Genomic DNA, 9,707 nt, shown 5'->3' with positions numbered 1-9,707 from the left:
AAAAGTATCATATCTTAGGGGAGAAATTCATGATTGATTTTTTTTTTCTCAGCCCAGCATGGGGTATATGTATTTTCTGTTTGTTTAAATTTTGCGCTCTCTCTCTCTCTCTCTCTCTCTCTCTTTCTTTTGGTAGGAAAAAGAAACTTTTGATAAAATGTATCCAAATGTTTTAATTCCATGTATGAAATGAAATGGGTAGTTTGTTTTAAAACTTGACTACGTAAAGACCTCCTGCATTGAGACATGGCTAGGTATATTTTTAAGTTAAAAAAATTAAACACATTTATAGAAGTGAGGCTTTTAAATCTCTTTTTATCTCCTTTTCTCATAGCCTCCCAGTTGGACCACTGGCCTTCCCCTAGGCCCTCAGTGGAATGTTCCATTGCTCCTATTCCCATTTTTGTCACTTGATGCTTTCATTCCTGAGAAGGCGGGGCCACATTCTGTGGAGTTCCATAAATGCAAACAGCCCCAAACACAAAGAAGCTAATGTTTCATAGGATCTGTGCTACCTTTTCACGTAGGATTTGGTTTTCTTAAGGCAGTCAAGGTTCCTAAGTCTGTCCCAGGAGGACAGATAACGTTACTTGTGATGCCATGATACCTAGGGAGTTTATTTCATTTCTGTTTCTTGCCAGATTATAAAGTCTATTCTCATCTTTAGGAATAAAATAGAGTTTAGTGAAAATACATGGAGGATCGAAGTTGCCATGTTACTGTAACTTTTGTTCTTTATCCACTAGCCAGCTACTTCAGCCTATAACATCCACTAGCCTGCTGAAAAATGTTAGCAAGATGGATCACACAGAGGAAAATAACCTGAGAAGAGAAAGGGTGATGAAAAGGACTGTAAAGTTTTAGAAAGACTAGCAGATTAATAATTTTAAGAGGCTAGTTGTAGTTGTGAATGGGAAATAATATCACAGGAGATTTTAAAAAACACAGAAGGAGCACTTCCTCATCAGAGCATGGGTGGGAGGGGTGGAGAAGGCACCTGCAAATGCCAATGTGAAAAACAAGTGACTAAACCTGCCTAGAATATGAACGCAAGGTCTCCACTTATGGTTGAATGGCCTTTTTAAGGAAATTTTATTATATATTACACCTATCCATGTTTAAAGAAGAAAACTAAATAATCACAAGCTAAAATGTGCTTAAAATGTATGTTAATTTTGAGATAGCTCTCTGCTTGATGTATATTCCTTTGAGGGTTTCTAGTTATAATTTCTGTTTCTGCTGTGGGACCAATGAGAACTATAGGAGTTCTTTCTTGTCCACTTTTATTTGATTTTACTTACTTTTAAACCAATTTGCGAATTAATTACAAGTAAGTGAAAACTTACTTCCACACTTGAATGGTAAGTTTGCCTTGCTATTTGGAAAACGACGATTATTACTATAGGATTGAAGCAAACGTCCGTTCGGGCTGTATCAGGCATACAATAACGGATAAAGATCGCACAGCAATGTACTGAGAGTCTAAAATACATGCTAGAGTTGCATGTCTCAATGTGTTTTTGTTTGTTTTCTTAAAGAACTAATGAATCTGTATATTGTAAAATGTGGTGTTTACATGTCAATTCAATTTTTTAATGAAAAAATGTTGATTATGGAAATGGAAAAGTGCAGCTTTTCTTTAATTCTCTTACATGTTTTTGTTCTCGATATTGTTCTTTTACGTCACCCATTTTTTTAATGATTTTGGTAAAACTCTATTTATATAATGTAGGGTGCATATAAAGTTCTCGTTGGTGATGTCGAAGAAAGATGTTACTCTTCCAGCCTCCCTCTGGTTCTCTTCCCTGTAAGTCCATATACTGAGAACTTGTAAAGGATGTCATTATAACCCTAAGGGAATTATTTAAAGGTTTACATTTTTCATGATTCTAAAATACCCAATGACATGTAACTTTTGAAAATTCCTTGCTGTATGTTTCATATTCAGTACCAAGAAAATTCAGAACATGGCAATCAGAATATAGATCATGGCGGACTATACAACTTAAAAATTACGTATCGGATAAGTCCAATTAAAAAGTTTGTAAGAGAGATCTACATACACAGATGTCTTACCTTCCCTACGAAGTAAGGAGATAAGAAGACGCACATACCGTAAGCATTTGGGGAGAGCTGGAAAATACGTAGGATGTTGGTACATAGTACAGTGAAGTGTTTTCCTTGTCAGCTGTCACTCGGCACCCTAAACATCCCAAGAGCATCATCATGCAAATTTCCCTCTTTCCAGGCCTTCAGACCAAAGTGGCTTTCTGATGGATTTTGCCTGTCTGTTCCCAAGTGGAGGCATATTTACAAATCAGAAATGTGTCCATCTTTAGGAGAGAAAACAGTGATAGTCTTCCTCCAGTGTAAGAGTATTTAAGAGCATCTCGTGGTTGCTTAATCCCCAGTAGCCAACTTCCTTCTATACACATTCACAGGGAACAAGACATGGTGGGCTTCCTATGAATTCCTATTAAGCAATCACTACAGAAAGGAATATCCCCTTCCTTTCATTTAGAACCCCTGGCATGTAAGTTGTACAATTAATACTAAAGCTTACAAAGTCTTTAGGCCGATAGTATCTGTAATCAAATAATGAACAAGGGAAAGCAGTTAAATGAACACACTATTCAGGGTCAAATATGTTCAGCAAAAAGCCGTGGTGGGTCTTTGATCATGGTTAGATTCACAGTGATATCAAACAGTTGGTTCTCATGTAACAGCTAAATGTTTCACATTTTGTTTTTATTAAATTTGGCAGTTTCACACTGAGATCTGTATTCCTAGTGAATAAAAGACAGCTACTATGTTCGGAGGGATTCCATTTTCACAATGGCAAGGAAGTCTGAGATTTCAGGAACGTGGGCCACAAAATGTACTCCTTTCAGTGTTCCCCTCTTCTGAACTGTGCAGTCATCTATTAAATTTTCTAATAGATATTTGTGTAAGGTGTATGTATGCTTGTGCAATTATAAAAAAAAAGCAGTTTTGGAAAACAGTGTATTTATTAAAGAAAATTACTTATGGGGCATGTACAAAACTGTAAAAAAAAAAAAAGCTACAAAAAAAAAAACACATTCGATTTGCCCAGTAAAGTTGTTTTTGTGAAATTTCTGTGTTGTTGAATAAAGGACTTTAGTATTCAAAATATCTCTATTTTTCCATGAACAAATTTTTATTTGTGGGAATTTAAGTAATGGACATGTGATCCTGATAATCTGATTTTGTTTATGATAAAACAAAAGTGTATAATTCTACACTTGCCCTTATGTCAGCAGAATGAATACTGTATATAAATCTTTCATAAAATACGGCAGTTTTGTTCATTTTGTTTTTCCTCATAGATTTTTGTCTTTCTCAGAGAGTTAAAGAAAAGGAAAAAGAAGAACATGGTTCTTTTCACATTTCTAGAGGATATTTTTTGTTGTTGTTGAAAGCTTTAAAAGGTCACCTAAATAGAGGAAGAAATGAATGTATCCAAACTTTTCTCCTTCCTTCTCCATCCTAAGTGTGCCAGGAGAAAGCATCCCATGAATCCCTTGTGCCATGAATGGAAAGTCCTGGTGATAATACTTGAAAGCATTAAAGTTCATGAAGAAATGTGCAACACTGGAATTCTATCTTCAGCCATTCCCAGCAATACTCTGAGATTAAATTTTTATTGTCGTACTTTTTAAAAAAATTTTTATGGAATATGATGGTCTGCCCACGCTGCTTATTGTTTTGGTGGTGAATGTGCTTAACCCCTACTTACCTCACTGTTTCTCAGAACAAAGCTCTAATTTTTTCGATGCCTCATAAACTACAAGAAATGTAGAACACAATTTTATATCTTGGAAATCCTTAATGTGATGGCAAACACCGAACTTCAAACAATTGAAAGAGTCCATGTCCACAGAAAATAATACCACATTAGAAGATGTTTGTTGATTTTATAAATTTCAGGGTGTGTTCTTTTACTATAATACCGCAAATGTAAAATACCTTGGCCCTGGCAACAGAATTAGATCGCATAGTGTGCGAAGGAAGAATTAGGTAACTTGAATTACGAGAGTTTCTGGATACTCAGCAATATTTTCAGGTGAGTTGTTGTGCTTGTTTATTACATTTTGGAGTAAGCAACAATAGGGCAAAAATATAAAACTGGGTTTTCATAGAAAATACTTTCCTTACTTGAAATCTTCAAGTAAGGTTTATTTGTAGTGATAAGAGAATAATGCTTCAAAATAGTTTGAATTAACCATGAAGGGAGAGGGGAGGAGTTCTATACCTTATTTAGACGTTGAGCCAGATAACAGTTTCATATGGTTTCTGCAAAATCATGTATTTTTTTGAGAGTGTTTATTGGTAAAAGTTATCTTTATTTGCATGTTTTATGCAGAAGCTATTCTCCATTTTATTTCTACTCTTGTCTTTATTCTGTCTCTCTTTAATGGTGAAAATTGTTATTTGAGGTAAACGGGCTGAACACAAATTTGTTTTATCTGCATGCCCTACATAAGTAGAGTAGTTATGAAAAAAAATTATTCTTATTTGGCAATTTTATTTCTAATCTTCTAGTATCTTGGCTTAAGATCTGTCTTTGTGTCCTTTGCAATTCACATATTTTGGCCAATTTTTAAAGCAATATTTCTTATTTTTAATGTACTTATATAAAATTAAATGTCAACCAAATTATCTTTAGTCTAAGTCGCTTTGTTTATCATATGTTACTTAAGACAAAAATCATTCTGGTACCAGGTGTTATAATTTCACAAGTTGGAAGCAGTGTAGAGATCTCTTTCCAAGAACAGTACTTTTAAAAGCTACTCTTATCCTGTATAAATCCTGCATGTAAAGCATTTTTAATACAGGACTGAATTACATGACTTGTCCAGTATTTAGATGGTAGGAGAATCTGACTGCCTGGTTTGAATTATGACCTTCTGCTTATGACTTTTCTGAAAAGTGATCTTCTATCTAAATTATATGGCTTCAGGAAACCTGCACAATTTGAAAGGGAAGTTAGAAAAAACACAGTTAAATGATACTTTTTTTACTTTTGGTACCATCATAAGACAGGTAGCTGAAAATTCATATTCATTGTATCCTTCAAGAACTTTTCTCATGTTTGCATGAATGGCCTTATGATTTTATTTATAACTTTTATTGGTAAATGTTTATAGTTTGTAATTTTATTTATTAATGTTGAATTAATATGTGTGTGTGGCTGGATATAGAAAGATCAATCTGTGTGTGTATATGTGTGTGTGGTTTTTTCAGGCAGCAGAGTTGAAGTAGTTAAGGATCAGTGTAGGTCTCATTAAACATGTTTTATGGCTAAGAGTGTCAGTGTTGTGCCATTGCAATTGAATTTGATGACTCGGCATCTTACAATACTTAATCTGTTCTCTGGGAATCAGAAAATTTGGGGAACCTACATGGAATCTTTTGGTCTTCTTAAGTGCTTTTACTTCAGTTCACTATGTCCTACTTTCAGTTATTTAAGGGACTGTACTCAAAATTATGTATACAATTTGTTCCCCAAATACATTACTTCCCTTTATATAATTTTTACATTTTAGGTATATTTATATACTATTGGTTATTTATCTGTATGTATATTTGAGTGTCAAGTGCACATCCAACCACTAATAGATGACTTAATCCATAGCTTATATATTTTGACCATATGGAAAAAGCCTGTATTCCCCCCCAAATTCATGATATCTACAGAGCAGCAGTAAGAAGAATGTTGTGAATATTGTGTGTGTGTGTGTGTGTGTGTGTGTGTGTGTGTGTGTGTTGGCAAACCAGCAATTGATTTAATTCCTCATTATTCAACAAGTTTTATTGTGTATCTTCAATGTGCCAGCTACTGGGAATATCAAGATGAATAAAACATGATTCCTGACACATTTACCATCACCATGGAACTCAATCAAATGGTTGAAATAAATACACAAATAAATAAAAACAGTGGAAAGTGTTGTGAATGGAGCAGGCATCATGTGAAGGAGTGGCAAGAAGAGATAGAGTGAAGCTCTTGAATTTCACATTCTTCACGGTTGAAAGAAGAGGGCAAGGCTTGAGCACTCCTGGGATATCAAACCTGAGAGTAAAGTAGTGAGCCAAAGAGATGGGAATTGCAGGAAAGAAAAAGACAAAGTTCAAAAGACCTGAGAGATACTACCTTCCTAGACTAAGTTGCAATAATTTCTCATGGGGATTGCAGGAATACCTTGAAGATATTGTGGGTTTAGTTCCAGACCACCATAAAGCAAATATTGCAATAAAGCGAGCCAAACTAATTTGGTGTCTCAGTGCATTTAAAAGATGTTTATACTGTACTGTGGTCTATTAAGTGTGTGACAGCATTCCTTCTTTAAAAAAAAACAATGTTCATTCCTTAATTAAAAAATACTTTATTGCTAAAATATGCTAATCATCATCTGAGATTTCAGAGAGTTGTAATCTTTTTGCTGGCTGGAGGGTCTTGCCTTGATGTTGGTGCCTGCTAACTGATCAGGGTGGTGATTGCCAAGGGTTGGGGTGGCTGTGGCAATTTCTTAAATTAAGACAACAAAGAAGTTTGCCAAGTGATTGATTCTCCTTTTATGAATGATTTCTCGTAGCAAACAATGATGTTTGAAACATCGTAACTACAGTAGACCTCTTTCAAAATTGGAAACAGTTCTTTCAAACCCACTTGCTGCTTTATCAGCTAAGTTTATGTAATATTCTAAATCCTTTGTTGTCATTTCAACAATCTTCACAGCATTTTCACCAGGAATGGATTTTATCTCAAGAAACCACTTTCTTTGCTCATCCATAAAAAGCAACTCTTCATCCATTTGTATTGGGAGATTGCAGCAGTTCAGTCCCATCTTCAGACTCTACTTCTAATATCAATTCTCTTGCTATTTCTATCATATCTGCAGTTATTTCCTCTGCTGAAGTTTTGAACCCCTCAAAGTCTTCTATGGGGGTTAGAATCAACTTCTTCCAAACTCCCGTTCATATTAATATCTAACTTCTTCCCATAAATCCCAGATTTTCTTAATGGCATGCAGAATGGCATTCCAGAGATTTTCAATTTCCTTTGCCCAGTTCCACCAAAGGAATCACTATCTGTGGCAGCTATGCCCTTATAAACTGTATTTCTTCAATAAAAAGACTTGAAAGGTGAAATTACTCCTTGATAGCTTGTCTGTGGAGTGAATGTTGTGTTAACAGGCATGAAAACAACATGAATCTCATTGTACATCTCTGTCAGAGCCCTTGGGTGACCAGGTGCATTGTCAATAAGCAGTACTATTTTGAAAGGAAACTTTTTTTTTCCCCCTGACTAACCGTAGGCTTAAAATACCTTATGTTGTAAACAGATATACTGTCATCCAGGCTTTGTTGTTTCATTTATAGAGCACAGATGGAGTATATTTAGCATAATTTTAAGGGGCCAAGGATTTGGGAGATGGTAAATGAGCACTGGCTTTAATGGGTATTCACCAGCTGCATTAGCCCCTAATAGGAGAGTTAGTCTGTCCTTTGAAGCTTTGAAGCCAGGTATTGACTTCTCTCTAGCTACTGAAGTCCTAGATGGTATCTTCTTCCAGTAAAAGACTGTTTCATCTACCTTGAAAATCTGTTGTGTAGTGTAACCACTTTCATTCACAATGTTCTCTACATCTTCTGGAGAACTTGCTGTGGCTTTGACATCAGCACTTGCCGCTTCACCTTGCATTTTGATGTTACGGAGATGGCTTCTTTCCTTGGACCTCATGAACCAATCTCTGCTAGCTTCTGACTTCTCTTCTGCAGCTACCTCACTTCTCTCAGCCTTTGTAGAATTGAAGAGAGTGAGACCTTTGCTCTGGGTTAGGTTTTGGCTTAAGAGAATGCTGTAGCTAGTTTGATCTTCTATCCAGACCACTCAAACTTTTTTCCATATCAACAATAAGCCTGATTCACTTTCTTATCATTCATGTGTTCACTATAATAGCATCTTTATTTTCTTCCAGAACATTTCCTTTTCCTTCACTAATTTATTTGGCTCTTTGGTGCAAGAGTCCTAGCTTTCAGCCTACCTCAGCTTTAGGGCAGGCCTTTCTCACTAAGCTTAATCATTCTTAGTTTTTGTATTTAAAGTGAGAGATGTGTGACTCTTCCTTTCAGTTGAACACTCAGAGGCCATAGTAGGGTTATTGATTGGTGTAATTTTAATATTGTTGTGTCCCAGGGAATAGGGGAGCCCAAGGAGAGGTAGAGAGATGGGTAAATGGAGCAGTCAAAACACACTCAACATGCATCTGTTTAGTTCACTGTCTTATATGGGTGTGGCTTGTGGTACCCAAAACAATTACAATAGTAACATCAAAGATCACTGATCGTCATAACAAATTAATAATAATGAATTTGAAATATCCTGAGAATCACCAAAATATGACACAGAAACTGAAGTGGGCAAATGCTTTTGGAAAAATGGCACGAAGAGTCTTGCTTTGATCCAGTGTTGCCATAAAACTTCAATTTGTAAAACAACAGTAACCCCCCCTCAAAAAAAAAATCGGTCAAGCGCAGTAAATCAAGTGCAATAAAATGAGGTATGCCTGTACTTCAGTAGCTACCACAACATTCTCCTTCAATTCATTCTTGTTTGTCTTCAGTACCTTTTCTATGCAGTAGCCTGAGTATGCACACACACACACACACACGGAGTTCGTGTGATTCCATGCTTATTGTCAGTGGTTTCCCATTGCTCGTAGAATAAACACCTAAATGTCATCTGTGAGGATCTTGTGATCTGGCTCTGCAATCTCATCACGTATCATGTCGTCCTTTTTTCTCTTTCTGTTCCAGCTGCTTCAACTTTTTTCTAATCCTTACCCTTACGGGGATTACACTTACACTTTTCTTCCCACCTCAGGACATTTTGTTAACATTGTTTTTAACGTTTTCAATCTTCCTTCCCACTTTCTTCCTCTGGATAATGGCTCTTCATTCTTCAGAACTTCACGAAAGCTTTACTCTTTTTTTTTTAATTTTTATTTACTTTTTTTAATGTTTATTCATCTTCGAGAGAGACAGACAGACAGAGCATGAGTGGGGCAGGAGCAGAGAGAGAGAAGGAGACACAGAATCCAAAACAGGCTCCAGGCTCTGAGCTGTCAGTACAGAGCCCGACGCGGGGCTTGAACCCACGAACCGTGAGATCATGACCTGAGCTGAAGTCGGAAGCTCAACCGACTGAGCCACCCAGGCGCCCCGAAAGCTTTACTTTTTAAAAGGAAGTTCTCTCTAACTTTTGCGACTCTGTCAAATTCACCTGTTATAGGCCCTTAAAGTACCCTGTATCTCTTCACAGGAATTATTTATGAATTAATTCATCCAATAAATAGATATTATACATTTACTATGTGCCCTTCACTCATTCAAGCAACTACAATATATGCATAAGCAAATAAGACAAAAAAACCCTCTCCTCTATAGAACTTACTTATATTCTAGCACAAAGAAAGGGGTCAAAACAAAGAAGTAAACAAATATCAATGTCACAAGGTAATATGTACCATGGGTATAAATAAGGAGTGGGAATGAGAGTAGGAATGTATGAGAGGATGAGTTGGAATTTTAAATGGATAGTCACAGAAAGTCTAACTGAAAAGGCAACATTTGAGGTAAGACTTGAAGGAGGCAAGTAAATAAATACCCCATATGGATATCTT

This window comes from Lynx rufus, unplaced genomic scaffold, assembly GCF_022079265.1.
Source record: "Lynx rufus isolate CCGP_SWC_20201006 ecotype Redwood Valley unplaced genomic scaffold, mLynRuf1.p SCAF_3, whole genome shotgun sequence".
Classification (NCBI taxonomy): Eukaryota; Metazoa; Chordata; class Mammalia; order Carnivora; family Felidae; genus Lynx; species Lynx rufus.
Note: the sequence above shows the minus strand (reverse complement) of the source record.